Source organism: Rutidosis leptorrhynchoides, chromosome 3, assembly GCF_046630445.1.
Source record: "Rutidosis leptorrhynchoides isolate AG116_Rl617_1_P2 chromosome 3, CSIRO_AGI_Rlap_v1, whole genome shotgun sequence".
Lineage (NCBI taxonomy): Eukaryota > Viridiplantae > Streptophyta > Magnoliopsida > Asterales > Asteraceae > Rutidosis > Rutidosis leptorrhynchoides.
The window spans coordinates 236,468,893-236,488,262 of record NC_092335.1 but is presented as its reverse complement, the minus strand read 5'-3'; the positions used below and the strand labels follow the sequence as shown (position 1 = coordinate 236,488,262).

At 33.6% G+C, this 19,370-nt stretch overlaps 1 non-coding gene across 1 annotated transcript; it reads right to left on the bottom strand.

The window, feature by feature from the left end:
* Positions 1 to 257: 257 nt before the first annotated feature.
* On the bottom strand, positions 258 to 364 carry LOC139903100 (small nucleolar RNA R71). The gene has a single exon (XR_011777944.1). It is a non-coding gene; the product is annotated as a small nucleolar RNA R71 (small nucleolar RNA).
* Between the last annotated feature and the right edge of the window lie 19,006 nt (positions 365 to 19,370).

Here is a 19,370-nt window from a genome sequence, read left to right as displayed (position 1 = left end):
TCATTCAGAATCACTGTCTATTCGATGGCTTACCAATTGATGATCCCAACTCTCACTTAGATAGATTCCTCTCCTTATCCAACTCATATAAGCAAAACGGGGTTAAACAAGATGTAGTTCGTCTGTATCTGTTCCCCTATTCCTTAACTCTTCATGCAAAAGCCTGGTTCGAGGGGTTAGAAGCCAATTCTATCACCTCATGGGAGGAAATGGCAACAACTTTCTTAATCAAGTACTTTCCCCCATCAAAACAAATCAGACTTAGGAATAACATCGTAAACTTTCAACAAGAATACAATGAATCACTCTACACCGCATGGGAAAGATTCAAACACTTGCTTCAAAGATGCCCGAATCATCGTCTTGAGAGCTCTGGTCAGATTTTGACCTTCTACAAAAGTCTGAATCAGAACAACAAGTCTACTCTTGATGCTGTTTCTCAGGGTAATTTCATGAACTTCACTGCTGACGAGGCCTGGAGATTGATCGAGGAGATGACTATGCACCATCATGATTGGAACATGGAAGAGCACATTTCATCAGCAACACCGCTTTCTGCCTCCGATCCTGAAAGGACCCGTTCATATACATTATAAACGATTCACAATAGTTGATTACATCGCGAGCTATTTGACCTCTATATGATACATTTTACAAACATTGCATTCGTTTTTAAAAGACAAACTTTCTTTACAACGAAAGTTGACGGCATGCACACCATTTCATAATACACCCAACTATAATTGGTTTAATAATAATCTTGATGAACTCAATGACTCGAATGCAAAGTCTTTCAAAATATGCCATGAATGACTCCAAGTAATATCCTGAAATGAGCTAATGCACAGCGGAAGATTTCTTTAATACCTGAGAATAAACATGCTTTAAAGTGTCAACCAAAAGGTTGGTGAGTTCATAGGTTTATTATAACAATCATTTCAATATATTAATAGACCACAAGATTTCCGTTTATAAATATATGTACACTCGCAAGTGTATAAAAGTATTCTATAAGTTGTAGGCACCCGGTAACAAGCCTTAACGTTCATGTTTTACCCTCTAAAGTACACCAGATCAGGTGTGTTTAAAATAACCTCGAAGTACTAAAGCATCCCATAGTCAGGATGGGGTTTGTCAGGCCCAATAGATCTATCTTTAGGATTCGCGCCTACCGTACATAGACAAGTAGTTTAATGTTACCAAGCTAAGGGTATATTTCTAGTTTAAACCCACATAGAATTAGTTTTAGTACTTGTGCCTATTTCGTAAAACATTTATAAAACAGCGAATGTATTCTCAGCCCAGAAATATATATAAAAAGGGAGCAAATGAAACTCACGCATATAAATATTGCAAAAACAGTTATTTAAACATTTCATGTATTCTCAGCCCAAAAATGTAATGAGTAAAAAGGGAGCAAATGAAACTCACCATACTGTATTTCATAGTAAAAATACATATAACGTCATTTAACAAGTGCAAGGTTGGCCTCGGATTCACGAACCTATATTAAGTATATATATTTATATGTTGGTAAATATCTGTCTAACAATTTAGGTCAAGTCGTAGTGTATCACAATCCTAATGCTCGAGACCGACATGCAAAAGTCAACAAAAGTCAACTTGACCCAAAATGACTTCCAAAATCTATACATGTTTATTATATAACTTATATATAGTCGTTTTATATATTTAAATATATTTATCAGATCTTATTATACTAAATAATACCAGTCATTTATTAATAAATAAAAATTTATATTTAAATTTATATATGATAAAAATATACTTTTATATATCTCAAGTAATAAAATTTATAAAATTCACTTAATATCATAAAAATATAATGGTATGTATTATTAATGTAATTATATTACGTGTGGTAAAAATATCTTTGTACGCATATTTATTTGATTAAATAATATTGATAATAATAATAATGATAAAAATAATAAAATGATAGTTTCAATAAAAATATTAATTTTTAGTAATAAAGATAATTTTAGTAATAACATCAACTGATAACAATTATAATAATCGTTTTAATAATAATATTAAAATTAATAATAATTCAGTTGACCATATCTTTTAATCCGTTCATCGAACCCACACGATTTCTAAATGAAAAGTTATTAATTTTTCTTTAGCTTTTCAACGACATGCATATCATATACCTTATCTCAGTAGCATATGTATCAAATTCGTGACTTATCATAAACTATTTAACGACGAAACTAAGCATACAAACATGCATAATCATATATACTCGAGCACTAGTCAGGGATACACTATTAATATATAAAAGATAAGATATGAATGCTCATGTATCAATATTGTGATTCAATATTGCAGGAAAGTACGTAGACGCAATGAAAATGATAAACGTTAGGTTGACCTCACGAGCAATACCCTCGAACAATACCCATAACCTCCATAGCTATAACCCATAATTTCCTTAGCTCTATCCCGTTTGAAAACTTATTTTGAAATCGTCTGAATATAACTCCATCGTAGTATTTTATGTATACTAATAATATCTTGAAATAATACTAAGTAAATATATATATGTAATTTGATTGAGAGAGTTTAGAGAAATATATTTTCAAATTTCTATGAAATAATGAAACCTATTGAATTCTATTTATAATATATTTTTGAATTATTAAAGTGAATTATTAAAGTATGAATTATTAAAGTGAATTATTAAAGTATTAATTATTAAAGTGAATTATTAAAGTATGAATTATTAAAGTGAATTATTAAAGTATGAATTATTAAAGTGAATTATTAAAGTTAAAGTAAAGTAAAAGTAAAGTAAAAGTAAAGTAAAGGTAAAGTTAAAGTATAGTAAAAGTATAAAACTATGTACGTATAATACGCGTATAAATATATTTAATATTAATTTAAATTGTTATATCATAAAACATTTTAGAAAAGTAGAATTATATATATTCATAATAGGTTTCAAGTTTTTAAATTACAGTCTGTTGGTGAAGCATGGGATAAAGTCCAAAGGTTTAATAAACGTATGAAATCATCTTAATGAAAAATGTCGAGTTACTTAACTTATCGATATCCAACATCTAAGTTATTTACACTCCACGTTCTTACTTATAGATCACTTTACCATTTTCCGAATATTGTCAAAAAGAATAGATTTCTTAAATCACAGTGGACCTCATAACATTGGCTCGTAATCATATCATAATGTATCTGATAATTCAATCATTTGATATTATCTCTTAATTCTGTCGATAAATATATCGAAACAAATACGTTCATGTAAAGTATCATATATATCAAATACTTTGTTAATGTTTTCAGTTATTATATATTATATATACATATCTATATACACATAATTGTTCGTAAATCGTCGAACACGGTCAAAGGGTAATTGATTACATGAATGTAGTTCCAAACTTTTTGAGATTCAACATTACAAATTCTGCTTATCGTGTCGAAAACATATAAAGGTTAGGTTTAAATTTGGTCGGAAATTTCCGGGTCGTCACAGTACCTACCCGTTAAAGAAATTTCGTCCCGAAATTTGATCGAGGTCGTCATGGCTAACTTTAAAAATGTTTTCATGACGAATATGAGTTGATAAATAGAGTTTTATCATCATTGAGTAATATAGATAAAACAATTTGATTACGCGAAGAGTATAAGTGAAGTTATCGCAAGAGAGTGAAATGAGTAAACCTATATTCGTTTTAACCGATGACGTAGTTATGATTGATTTTCGGAATTCATGGAATTTAAAGAAAATCTTTGCAATAAGATTTGGTTCTTCGGCGATTAAGGAAATCATGATCTTATTTGATTAAATGCGATAATCTGTCTCGATTTCTCTGTCTGATATTTTACTATAAATCCACCCCCTTCGTTTCTTTATTTCCACAGCTCACACCTTCTAGTCTTTCTCCCCAATTCATACTTTAAAGCATTCGTTAATATGTTTCATCCAGTATTGATTCTTGATATACTCTTAACTTTCATATCTGTCATTCTTTTTTTTCATCTACCACCGGAGGAAGTTATTTTCTTCTACCATTACCTTGGGGTTATTGTGTTTTTCATTCTCCCGTGTCTTTATATTGCTATACGCATTGATATACAAGGTTTGTAATTTCGGGGTTGTTATCGGGCTTTATATTCTCCATTATATTTCGGAGCTTCATGCTTTCGTTTTCTCTTCCCGACCTTAAGTCAAGTGGATAATGGTCCAGAATTTGTAGATATGAATTTTTGGATGAACATAGTTAATGTTCCAAGAAGAAAATCGTAATGGCACGATCTTGATTTGGCAAATTACCAGAATATCCGAAAATATAGAGCTATCAAGATGATATGTTCTTAATATGTTTGGAAATTGGGTAGAATGTAAGAGTCGTGTAAATAGTACACGATGACGGTATGTTCTGTGAATCATCACGTTCCATTAGAAACTCAGTATGACTTACTGTAATATAATCATATTGATCAAGTGTCATTATATTATACTAACTCATGCTTCAGTTCCCAACGCTAATTCAAAAACATTTCTATTTTAAATTCGAATTTTTTTTTCTTCAGAATTTAGAAACTAACACAGTTTCTTTTTATGTTGTAACGCAGATATTGTGAATAGATAGAATATTTCGGATAAGAATAGTTGTGAAAATATCTTCAGGAATATCGAAGATATTTATAATGAAAGATAAGATGATATCTTAGAATTCTTAACATAGATGGATGATGAAGAAGATTTGTCTGTGAAGGTTTAGAATAAGAAGTAAGGTGTTTGCTAACGATTTCAGTAGACACTGAATCATTTGGATCCTTTGAAGGCAGGTTTAGTCTTTATGATTTGTCCATAGCCTCCTTCATGATCTGCTCAATCCGTTTTCCAGTATCAAACCTTCTCTTTTTCTCAGCTTTACCACCATACTATTCTTTATCATCAAACTTATGACTGTTAAAGTCGTTTACAGTTTTTGCTGCTTCATCAGCATTTTTCCAATTTCGGAGAACTAGTTCATAGTTTGGGATGTTTTTCAGAAAATTCACATTCGAAGTATGTAAGTCTAGGAGATAGACGTTATATGTATACATACAACTTTTGACGTAAAATTGTCGCGGAATTCAAAATACTGATTGCTAATTCCCAGTAGTTGGTGTGACAATTATTGTTACAGGATGTAGGTGAGTACATGATGGGGTTTTAATGAATAAGTATAGTGGCTTTTCGGAGAGGCTTAAGTCAAAGGTTAATGAAGTTGTTGATAAGTTTACTGCTAATGTGGCGAGATATGAAAGGTTCCCCGGTAACAATGATGAAGGGGTAATTGTTATAATAAGGTTTATTCGTATAAACAAATGAAGGTGATTTGCTAAAGCTGTGACAAAACTGTCTATTTTGGAAAGAGATTGAAAAATTATATTTGGTAATAAATATCAAAGGATCTGACACGGATACGTGTTAAACTATAACTTTGGTTTCGAGAGCTTTTCAGGTGCATGACAGTGGGTAATGTGTGGTTGGATCATCATCTCGCATGTCTTTAAGAATTTCGAAGTGTTTGAACATATATTGTAATTGTTAATATACATATGATGTTCTAAGATTTTGAATGATACAAATATTTTTGTGAGTTCCATGAATAGAAATGAGGTTCTAGGACAGTTTTGAAGTCAAAGTATAGTTTTGAAAGATGTAGGAATCTAAGAGTGATGATTTCGGTTATATCTTGAATCGAATTCTTAGATTTCAAAATCAGAATATGTAATTAGATTTTGAATGAGTATGGTTGTTTTGATTTCTATAAAAGAATGTATATTGTTGTGAAAGTAGGGAGTATAATGGATGATTGGCTGAATCAGATTCGAAGAATGTAACATATTAATTGTGAATTTATATATCTCTCGGGTATTACCTACCCGTTAAAAAAATTTCACAATTAATATTTTGTACAAAAGAATTTTATTACAGTCTTTATGGAAATATATATGTGTATATTTCTTCAGATGTAATATAGATTTAATGAGTTAATATTAAATTAAACTCACTTGATTTATGTTAAGGCTAGGATAGATAATTTCTAAACTTTAGAAATTACATAATCGTCGTAGAATGTTTCCCCAATGAAGTTATGAATCAATACTTCATCGTTGTGGTATTCCTTGGTATCTACATGGCGTATGACGTCGATGCTTGTGGGACAGATTGTGAAGTTGAGGTTTGTGATGCGGTTGTTGTTGGTGGTGGTAATGGTACTGTTGATGTTTTTGATGGTGGTACTGGTTATGCTGCTGGTACTGCTGCTGGTGTTTGTAACCTTTGCACCATATTCTCCAAAGCCACTACCCGATCGCGAAGCTCGTTGACTTCTTCTATTACACCGGGGTGATTGTCGGTTCGGACGAGCGGATAAATAAAATCTAGAATTTGGTGTAGTATATAATCGTGACGAGATACTCTAGAAATAAGAGAGAAAATGGTGTTTCGGACAGGTTCGCCGGTAAGTGCTTCAGGTTCATTGCCAAGAGGGCAATGTGGTGGATGAAAGGGATCACCTTCTTCTTGTCTCCAATGGTTAAGTAAATTACGAACCTATCTCCAATTCATCCAAAATAGATGATGGATAATTGGTTGATCCATTCCGGTCACACTGCTTTTGGAACTTGAGTGGAATTCCATTTCGGAATCCGAGGGACTTGAACTAATGATGAATTCCATTTCGTACGATTGAATAAAGAATTTTTTTCGATATGAAATGATTTTCCGGCTATCGGGTGGTATTCTAATTATATAGGGCAAAAGGTTTCGTAGATTACGGAGGAATTTACGAAATATGTCAGTCAAAGTTTACAGTAACAGATACGCTAAGATATGAATTAGCAGATACGCTAAGATATGAATTTTGTCTATACACTATTCATGCAATCAATGCAATAAGATGTGTCTAGACTAAGAATGATAAGCAGGTAATTTCCGACAAAAATGATGAGCAAAACTTTTGACATGCAAACACGGTCGAAGCCTATACTCACTAATGCATCCTAACGACTATCAGTTAGACACACTAATGCAGACCTGGTTCGCTAAGACCACCGCTCTGATACCAACTGAAAGGACCCGTTCATATACATTATAAACGATTCACAATAGTTGATTACATCGCGAGCTATTTGACCTCTATATGATACATTTTACAAAATTGCATTCGTTTTTAAAAGACAAACTTTCTTTACAACGAAAGTTGATGGCATGCACACCATTTCATAATACATCCAACTATAATTGGTTTAATAATAATCTTGATGAACTCAATGACTCGAATGCAAAGTCTTTCAAAATATGCCATGAATTACTCCAAGTAATATCCTGAAATGAGCTAATGCACAGCGGAAGATTTCTTTAATACCTGAGAATAAACATGCTTTAAAGTGTCAACCAAAAGGTTGGTGAGTTCATAGGTTTATTATAACAATCATTTCAATATATTAATAGACCACAAGATTTCCGTTTATAAATATATGTACACTCGCAAGTGTATAAAAGTATTCTATAAGTTGTAGGTACCCGGTAACAAGCCTTAACGTTCATGTTTTACCCTCTGAAGTACACCAGATCAGGTGTGTTTAAAATAACCTCGAAGTACTAAAGCATCCCATAGTCAGGATGGGGTTTGTCAGGCCCAATAGATCTATCTTTAGGATTCGCGCCTACCGTACATAGACAAGTAGTTTAATGTTACCAAGCTAAGGGTATATTTCTAGTTTAAACCCACATAGAATTAGTTTTAGTACTTGTGCCTATTTCGTAAAACATTTATAAAACAGCGCATGTATTCTCAGCCCAGAAATATATATAAAAAGGGAGCAAATGAAACTCACGCATATAAATATTGCAAAAACAGTTATTTAAACATTTCATGTATTCTCAGCCCAAAAATGTAATGAGTAAAAAGGGAGCAAATGAAACTCACCATACTGTATTTCATAGTAAAAATACATATAACGTCATTTAACAAGTGCAAGGTTGGCCTCGGATTCACGAACCTATATTAAGTATATATATTTATATGTTGGTCAATATCTGTCTAACAATTTAGGTCAAGTCGTAGTGTATCACAATCCTAATGCTCGAGACCGACATGCAAAAGTCAACAAAAGTCAACTTGACCCAAAATGACTTCCAAAATCTATACATGTTTATTATATAACTTATATATAGTCGTTTTATATATTTAAATATATTTATCAGATCTTATTATACTAAATAATACCAGTCATTTATTAATAAATAAAAATTTATATTTAAATTTATATATGATAAAAATATACTTTTATATATCTCAAGTAATAAAATTTATAAAATTCACTTAATATCATAAAAATATAATGGTATGTATTATTAATGTAATTATATTACGTGTGGTAAAAATATCTTTGTACGCATATTTATTTGATTAAATAATATTGATAATAATAATAATGATAAAAATAATAAAATGATAGTTTCAATAAAAATATTAATTTTTAGTAATAAAGATAATTTTAGTAATAACATCAACTGATAACAATTATAATAATCGTTTTAATAATAATATTAAAATTAATAATAATTCAGTTGACCATATCTTTTAATCCGTTCATCGAACCCACACGATTTCTAAATGAAAAGTTATTAATTTTTCTTTAGCTTTTCAACGACATGCATATCATATACCTTATCTCAGTAGCATATGTATCAAATTCGTGATTTATCATAAACTATTTAACGACGAAACTAAGCATACAAACATGCATAATCATATATACTCGAGCACTAGTCAGGGATACACTATTAATATATAAAAGATAAGATATGAATGCTCACGTATCAATATTGTGATTCAATATTACAGGAAAGTACGTAGACGCAATGAAAATGATAAACGTTAGGTTGACCTCACGAGCAATACCCTCGAACAATACCCATAACCTCCATAGCTATAACCCATAATTTCCTTAGCTCTATCCCGTTTGAAAACTTATTTTGAAATCGTCTGAATATAACTCCATCGTAGTATTTTATGTATACTAATAATATCTTGAAATAATACTAAGTAAATATATATATGTAATTTGATTGAGAGAGTTTAGAGAAATATATTTTCAAATTTCTATGAAATAATGAAACCTATTGAATTCTATTTATAATAGATTTTTGAATTATTAAAGTGAATTATTAAAGTATGAATTATTAAAGTGAATTATTAAAGTATTAATTATTAAAGTGAATTATTAAAGTATGAATTATTAAAGTGAATTATTAAAGTATGAATTATTAAAGTGAATTATTAAAGTTAAAGTAAAGTAAAAGTAAAGTAAAAGTAAAGTAAAGGTAAAGTTAAAGTATAGTAAAAGTATAAAACTATGTACGTATAATACGCGTATAAATATATTTAATATTAATTTAAATCGTTATATCATAAAACATTTTAGAAAAGTAGAATTATATATATTCATAATAGGTTTCAAGTTTTTAAATTACAGTCTGTTGGTGAAGCATGAGATAAAGTCCAAAGGTTTAATAAACGTATGAAATCATCTTAATGAAAAATGTCGAGTTATTTAACTTGTCGATATCCAACATCTAAGTTATTTACACTCCACGTTCTTACTTATAGATCACTTTACCATTTTCCGAATATTGTCAAAAAGAATAGATTTCTTAAATCACAGTGGACCTCATAACATTGGCTCGTAATCATATCATAATGTATCTGATAATTCAATCATTTGATATTATCTCTTAATTCTGTCGATAAATATATCGAAACAAATACGTTCATGTAAAGTATCATATATATCAAATACTTTGTTAATGTTTTCAGTTATTATATATTATATATACATATCTATATACACATAATTGTTCGTAAATCGTCGAACACGGTCAAAGGGTAATTGATTACATGAATGTAGTTCCAAACTTTTTGAGATTCAACATTACAAATTCTGCTTATCGTGTCGGAAACATATAAAGGTTTTGTTTAAATTTGGTCGGAAATTTTCGGGTCATCACAGATCCTATCAAAACCATAAAATATCTCTCGGAACAAATAGGAAACCTCACCAAAGAAATTGGAGAGCTAAAGAAACTCCCGCAACATGTGTCTCAAGTTCAATTATGCTAGAATTGTACTGACCCACAACTGGCCAAGGTATACAAGGCCGAATGTGAGGACTCTGTTGTCTACACCGATAAGATCCTAGCTCATCCACACAACCCACCCACTAAACCCATTACCCCACCAGAGATAAGTTCAGACGATGTCCTACTGCGAATCATCCACATGATCACAGCAAGACAAGATGCGGCTGACTTAGTCATGACTAATCACCCGAGTAGTCTTGAAAATCAAATAAGCCAGCTAAATCAACGTCTCGATTCTCTAGGTTGTCCTAAAAATGACTCAAAGATGGCACATAGCCAACCTTCAGTTTCTTCTAAGGAGAAGAAGCTAACTAATACCCATTCGGTAGTAGTCATTGAGTCATTACCTAAACCCAATGGGAAAGCACCCATTCCACTCCCGGGCTGTCTCAAGCAAAGACATAACAAGATGAAATCTTTCAAGCTTGATGGTAAATTTTTGGACACTATGTCTAAAAATCCTCATAGTAAGAAGTATTTTAGGAAACTCCTATCAACCAAGGATAAGGTACCCGAAGTACCCAATGTCCCGCTAAACGCAGATTGTTCAGCCATTCTTTTAAATACTCTTCCAGAAAAACTAGGAGACACCGGACGATTTACCCTTCCTTGTTCTATCTACCAATCCGGTACTATCTATTCTCTCGTTGACCTTGGTGCCAGCATCAATCTCATGCCCTACTCACTGTTCCAGAGATTAGAAATTGGAAACCTTAACCCTACCAAAATGAGCATCCAGCTAGTTGACCAATCCACTAGATATCCTAAGGGAATAGCTGAGAACGTCATGGTTAATTTCAACAAATTCCTTTTTCCAACCGACTTTGTGGTTATGGACTATAAAGAAGACATGAAAACCCCTATCATCTTAGGAAGGCCATTCATGAATACAGCCAAAGCGATCATTGACGTTTATTCACGGACTATCACCTTGAGAGCCCGTGGAGAAGAGGTCACTTTCACGATCGACGAGTCTGTATGTCCTTCTGATGGGAACGCCGAAGTAAATACCATCTCCACTAGGAAAGTCACATTCTATTCCGAGTATGAAAAGAAGAAGATAGAAGTAGAAGACAAGAAGAATAACCACTCCACACCTACCCAATCTTCACTCCCACCTTATTTTGATCTTTTAATGACTGGAAAGGACTTCATTCTAGAAGAACTCTCTGAACCAATTATACTTGAAACTCCCAACACGAGTGACGAGGAGGTCGATGAAGAAATTGAAATGGAGAGCCCGGAGAAGAAGAAAGAGATGGAGGATTCTAGCATCGAAGTAGTTGTTAATATTGCTACCACATTGGAGACGTCAATGGACATCGTCCCACCTCCATCCTTAGAGTACAACATTACCACCAACCTGAAGTCACAAAGAAGAAAGACGGGTTTTACGTCAGGGCTACCCTATAAACCGTCACTCAAATACATAATGACATGCACATCATGGAGTGATGAGGACCCCTTTGACCATCCCGTTCTAATCAAGGAGGAAAAAGAAGTTGATAGCTTTGTTATACCCTAAGTTAAACAAAGCATTCACTTCAAACCACCTTCTCCTCACATTGGACATACCTTATTCTATGTCTGCTTCAATCTCATTGGTATGTTCCAATATTATCTCTTGTGTCTATTGATAGATGCAAGGGAGCCGCCTAGATTTCCTGAGAAATAAGGCTAGAGTCAGGCTCGTGACTCGAACAAAAACAAGCGCTTCTCGGGAGGCAACCCGTGTGTTTATTTTTTCTATAGCTTTAGTAGTAGTTAAATTGGGATAATTAGGTTAATTGAATAAATGAGAAAGTGAAACTTAAAATGAGATTTTCAAAGTTTCTTACTTGTCATGAACTTAATTGCAATATTTACATTATTTCAAAGTCTTAAAATTAAAGGCAGTCAACACTTTAAGTGTTGGATTAAGCATTTTAGTCATACACTAATTTGTTAAATTTTCAAAAACCTAATTTTGAAACCCTCAAGTTTTCAAATAACTTTTTCATCGAAATCCAAATCAGTGAGTCTATGGCCTAAAGCTTAATCACCTGTCTAGGATTAATGTTTTCTATCTTTACAAGTAATAGACAGTTATTGATGCCTGTGGTGGAGACTCTTTGAATAATGATGAAATGATAAGGAAACCCGTTGATTATCTCATTACAAGTTATTGGTGGATGTTGTATGGAGGATGAGAATGCCCCAATGAGCTCGAGTACACTTCAAGAAGACCGATTTGAATCCAGTGGTAGATGGTTCTGACTCAGTCTACCTTCAGATCCTCAGCTCACAGCCGCACCTAAGGGGAGTAATTCGTTTCTTTCTCTTCGTTTATTTTGTTTGCTTCGTTATATCCTTAAACTATACCCTATCCTAAACTTATCACTAAGTGTGGGATTCCAACCCAATATTGAGCTTAGATACATTTTCCGACATGTTCAAACTCCAAGTGTGGGATTTTAGTCCCTAAAATCTAAGAATGAACATTAGGGACAATGTTCCTCTAAGTGTGGGATAGCGGTGTAGTACACCGTAATTAGCTATGGGATGCTCGAAAAATGTTCTTAACTTGAAATATTATTAAGCTTTTCGAGTATACCTACTATTTAGATTCTTTATCCTCAAACGTAAATTTTTCAAAATTTTTGACTAAATGATACTTTCTGAAAAAGTACTTTCAAAAATCAAGCGTGTTTGTTCTAAAAATAAGACAAATGAGGACATAAAGGATGAACCGATTCTCTAAAAGAGCATTGCATGACTAGGCATTATCAACCCAATATAATTGTTGTGAGGCACCCCAAAAAGGGCCCAATAAGCATTCATTTTTTTAATGATTCACTATATTTTCCGTTGAGAGTGCCGATGTTAGCATTTAGAGTTAGAACTTGACCTTAACATACATTTCGAGGTCAATGGTTAGTAAGCGCCATACGTGGTGTAGGTGCGATACTCCTTCCGAAATCATTCTGAATAGAGAAGACAAAAACCATCCGTTTCCGTTTCCACTCCACGCATTTAAACCGACCAGCTCACACCAAAGAGTTGATGAATCAGAAAATACTCATCCCCAAATTCACTATCAAATACGTTACCCTTTTCACTCTCTTTTCTTTCTCATTTCCAAAATCTAGAAATTCAAAAGAGATAGATCGACCAAGTCTACTTCAAACACTTGTCGAAAAATTCCGAAATTCCAGATTGTTTTTTATAGGTAAAAAAAAGACCTATTTTTGGTAAAATACCTTTCTCTCTGGGCACAAGAAGAAATAGACAAAGTTATGAAAATGAGATATGAAAAAAAAATAAAAAAATAAAAAAATATTTGTTGAGCAAAGTCTCAAAAATAAAGAAGAGAAAAGTCTTCAAATAAAAGCATAGATCCCCCAAAGAAAATGAAGATTGTGACCCAGGAGGATTGCAGAAAAGAAGCAAAGTCTTCACTAAAAATCAGCACCCTCTAAAGGAACTCTTCAACAAAAATAGAGTACCATCTGCCCTAGAAAAAGTATATCCGCATGAAGCCGAAATCTATCGAATCTCTCTAAATTTCAATGATTCGAAAATCACCTTTTTCGCCATATCAAAACCTTCACTTTTCTCCGCAAACCAGCCTTTAAACCCGCTCTTCCTCTTGAAAGAATGATTAGGGAGAAGATCAGTGTCGTCCTTATCTAACCGGTGGAGATTTGATTCTTGGTCAAGCCTATGACAATACTTGCAACATGACTGGCTATGAGTGAATTCATTTCATAGATTGATAGGGAACCCCAAACACTTGAGTGATTTGAGTGACCCGTGTAAGAAAGCCAAAGTCATGTAACCTCCTCTCATGCTTGCAGAGATAGTTTCTGCCCTTTTAGAAGACGGTTTGTCTGATCTTAGTCTTATAATAAATAACAAGCCACTTGAATAATAGAATGGAAACCTCAGAAGCATCTTTGAACTCAAAATAAAAGAGAGGTTTGTTTGAGGACAAGCAAAGTCTAAGTGTGGGATATTTGATATCGGCCAAAAAGTCACGTTTTTACCCCCGATATTGAGCCCTAAAACCATAAAGTTCCAAACTTTATCGCCAAAATAATCTCTTTGTTGGTTAATTTGGTAGATTTAGTCATTACGAAAGCTATGTTTCAAGAATCACTAAAAACGGATGAGAAACGAGGAAAAAGAGCAAAACCGGCTAAAACGATTAACTCGCGTTTAAATAACTTATTTTATAAATTTTGGAAAAGTTTAATTACTTAATCTCATGTTGTAGGATATTCAATTACGAATGCGTGGATGCAAGACTCGTTAAAAACGGAGCTAAAACGAAGATTCTAGAACCAAAACGGTGAATCAAGTTACGATCCAGGGAATCAAGGCTGACCAGCACAAAATCCGCCCTGCCATACCACCTGCCAAACGGCCTGCCAGTATGCAAACGGCCTACTAAATACGGGCTGCCAGTGCACCTAGTCAAACGGCCTGCCGGACGTTTTTCAGAAAATACGGCCTGCCAGTGCTCCTTGCCAAACGGCCTGCCAGACGTTTTTTGGCCAAAAATTACAATTTTGCCCCCAAGCTTTGCTTATAAAAGGAGGGCTTCATTTCTCATTTCAACACACCAAAAACACACCAATTCCTCACTTCTCTCTCTAAAATATCTCTCTATAGTCGCTCTCTAGTGATCTATAGGAGATTAGTTCTCTCTCTACTTTCTCTCTCTAGTTTCTAGAGAGAGAAAAGTACAGAGATTAGGAAATATAATTATCTCTCTATTGTCGCTCTCTAGTGATCAATAGGAGATTAGTATGTAGTTAGTAGTAGAAGCTTTCAAGCATTGCAACGCTATGGATATTATGAAGTAATACAAGTGTTATTCTGCCGACATTATCCGGTACTATCTATCCTTTTCTTTTATTAATCCATCATAATGTTCTTGTTTGATGTTTGTAATTTATTAATGATTGAAATGCTTGTTGCCATGATGTGTGAGTAATTGCTGATTGTTTGCCATGATTTATTAATGTTAGTTAGGGATGATTATCGTTTCGTACTCACTTTCTGTCTATGATATTAAACCTCGTTATTATCGTCCTTCCACCAATAAACGTGATTAAAACATTTTATAAAGTCGACATTATAAAGGTAATTAGTTATCTGTGTTTATACATTGGTCAAGGTATGAACCCATCGGAAATACTATAAAGTACATGGGGAATTACCATAGGACCAGGTCAAGACATTGGTCAAGAGTATAAGACTCATGTCGATGTACTATAGGACCACTTGGGCATGGTCAAGGTTAGAAGCTATGGAACCACTATAAGTCTAGTACATGGTGGATAACTAAGGGATTTATTGGGTAGATTTAAGTAAGGGCTGGTTTAAGTCATAAATGGGAGTTTAACGCACTACAATACAAACTAAGCTTATGAATCTTCAAGGATGACTGAGAACTATCAGATTTTCTAATTTGTCTACAAACCCTTAGATTTTACCAAACCATTGACAGAAAGGGATTCGAAACACAATCATAACCACTCACTTGGGTGATACACTAAGGTGTTAAGAAAGGTTAGATATCATCGACATAGAGGCTATGCTACTTCATTCGTGCGCTCAAGGTATGCACTGCATAAAAGATGGGTCGCTTATATCCTTAAACCAGATAAAGCGTCGGGAGTTGAGCATAGTCCATCCGATCAGAATCTTCAAAGCCTAGTTCCTCGTGACATGCTAACCGGTAAATCGCTTTGTAGGGAATCTAGTGTCCACACCAAGGTATATCTGAAATGTCCCGTTCATATTGATTATAAACGTTCCATATTAATTGATTTCGTTGCGAGGTTTTGACCTCTATATGAGACGTTTTTTAAAGACTGCATTCATTTTTAAAACAACCATAACCTTTATTTTATCAATAAAGGTTTCAAAAGCATTACGTAGATTATCAGATAATGATAATCTAAAATATACTATTTACACACGACCATTACATAATGGTTTACAATAGAAATATATTACATCGACATATGTTTCTTAAATGCAGTTTTTACACAATATCATACAAACATGGACTCCAAATCTTGTCCTTATTTTAGTATGCAACAGCGGAAGCTCTTAGTATTCACCTGAGAATAAACATGCTTTAAACATCAACAAAAATGTTGGTGAGTTATTGGTTTAACCTATATATATATATATATATATATATATATATATATATATATATATATATATATATATATATATATATATATATATATATATATATATATATATATATATCAAATCATAACAATAGACCACAAGATTTCATATTTCAATACGCATCCCATACATAGAGATAAAAATCATTCATATGGTGAACACCTGGTAACCGACATTAACAAGATGCATATATAAGAATATTCCCATCATTCTGGGACACCCTTCGGATATGATATAAATTTCGAAGTACTAAAGCATCTGGTACTTTGGATGGGGTTTGTTAGGCCCAATAGATCTATCTTTAGGATTCGCGTCAATTAGGGTGTCTGTTCCCTAATTCTTAGATTACCAGACTTAATAAAAAGGGGCATATTCGATTTCAATAATTCAACCATAGAATGTAGTTTCACGTACTTTTGTCTATTTTGTAAATCATTTATAAAACCTGCATGTATTCTCATCCCAAAAATATTAGATTTTAAAAGTGGGACTATAACTCACTTTCACAGATTTTTACTTCATCGGGAAGTAAGACTTGGCCACTGGTCAATTGTCTATATGAAACCTATTTCAATTAATCAAGTCTTAACAAGTTTGATTGCTTAACATGTTGGAAACACTTAATCATGTAAATAACAATTTCATTTAATATATATATATATATATAAATATGGAAAAGTTCGGGTCACTACAGTACCTACCCGTTAAATAAATTTCGTCCCGAAATTTTAAGCAGTTGGAGGTGTTGACGTATCTTCTGGAAATAAATGCGGGTATTTATTCTTCATCCGATCTTCTCGTTCCCAGGTGAACTCGGATCCTCTACGAGCATTCCATCGAACCTTAACAATTGGTATCTTGTTTTGCTTAAGTCTTTTAACCTCACGATCCATTATTTCGACGGGTTCTTCGATGAATTGAAGTTTTTCGTTGATTTGGATTTCATCTAACGGAATAGTGAGATCTTCTTTAGCAAAACATTTCTTCAAATTCGAGACGTGGAAAGTGTTATGTACAAACGCGAGTTGTTGAGGTAACTCAAGTCGGTAAGCTACTAGTCCGACACGATCTATAATCTTGAATGGTCCAATATACCTTGGATTTAATTTCCATCGTTTACCAAATCGTACAACACCTTTCCAAGGTGCAACCTTAAGCATGACCATCTCTCTAATTTCAAATTCTATATCTTTTCTTTTAATGTCGGCGTAGCTCTTTTGTCGACTTTGGGCGGTTTTCAACCGTTGTTGAATTTGGATGATCTTCTCGGTAGTTTCTTGTATTATCTTCGGACCCGTAATCTGTCTATCCCCCACTTCACTCCAACAAATTGGAGACCTGCACTTTCTACCATAAAGTGCTTCAAACGGCGCCATCTCAATGCTTGAATGATAGCTGTTGTTGTAGGAAAATTCTGCTAACGGTAGATGTTGATCCCAACTGTTTTCGAAATCAATAACACATGCTCGTAGCTTGTCTTCAAGTGTTTGTATCGTCCTTTCGCTATGCCCATCAGTTTGTGGATGATAGGCAGTACTCATGTCTAGACGAGTTCCTAATGCTTACTGTAATGTCTGCCAGAATCTTGAAATAAATCTGCCATCCCTATCAGAGATAATAGAGATTGGTATTCCATGTCTGGAGACGAATTCCTTCAAATACAGTCGTGCTAACTTCTCCATCTTGTCATCTTCTCTTATTGGCAGGAAGTGTGCTGATTTGGTGAGACGATCAACTATTACCCAAATAATATCACAACCACTTGCAGTCCTTGGCAATTTAGTGATGAAATCCATGGTAATGTTTTCCCATTTCCATTCCGGGATTTCAGGTTGTTGTAGTAGACCTGATTGTTTCTGATGTTCAGCTTTGACCTTAGAACACGTCAAACTTTCTCCTACATATTTAGCAATATCGCTTTCATACTTGGCCACCAAAAATGTTTCTTAAGATCCTTGTACATCTTCCCCGTTCCAGGATGTATTGAGTATCTGGTTTTATGAGCTTCTCTAAGTACCATTTCTCTCAAATCTCCAAATTTTGGTACCCAAATTCTTTCAGCCCTATACCGGGTTCCGTCTTCCCGAATATTAAGATGCTTCTCCGATCCTTTGGGTATTTTATCCTTTAAATTTCCCTCTTTTAAAATTCCTTGTTGTGCCTCCTTTATTTGAGTAGTAAGGTTAGTGTGTATCATTATATTCATAGATTTTACTCGAATGGGTTCTCTGTCCTTTCTGCTCAAGGCGTCGGTTACCACATTTTCCTTCCCTGGGTGGTAACGAATCTCAAAGTCGTAATCATTCAACAATTCAATCCACCTACGCTGCCTCATATTCAGTTGTTTCTGATTAAATATGTGTTGAAGACTTTTGTGGTCGGTATATATAATACTTTTGACCCCATATAAGTAGTGCCTCCAAGTCTTTAATGCAAAAACAACCGCGCCTAATTCCAAATCATGCATCGTATAATTTTGTTCGTGAATCTTTAATTGTCTAGACGCATAAGCAATCACCTTCATTCGTTGCATTAATACACAACCGAGACCTTGCTTTGATGCGTCACAATAAATCACAAAATCATCATTCCCTTCAGGTAATGACAATATAGGTGCCGTAGTTAGCTTTTTCTTCAATAATTGAAACGCCTTCTCTTGTTCATCCTTCCATTCAAATTTATTCCCTTTATGCGTTAATGCAGTCAAGGGTTTTGCTATTTTGGAGAAATCTTGGATGAATCTTCTGTAGTAACCAGCCAATCCTAAAAATTGACGTATATGCTTCGGAGTTTTTGGGGTTTCCCATTTTTTAACAGTTTCGATCTTTGCCGGGTCCACCTGGATACCTTCTTTGTTCACTATGTGACCGAGGAATTGAACTTCTTCCAACCAAAATGCACACTTTGAAAACTTAGCGTACAGTTTTTCTTTCCTCAATACTTCTATCAGTTTTCTCAAATCTTCTTCGTGCTCTTGATCATTCTTTGA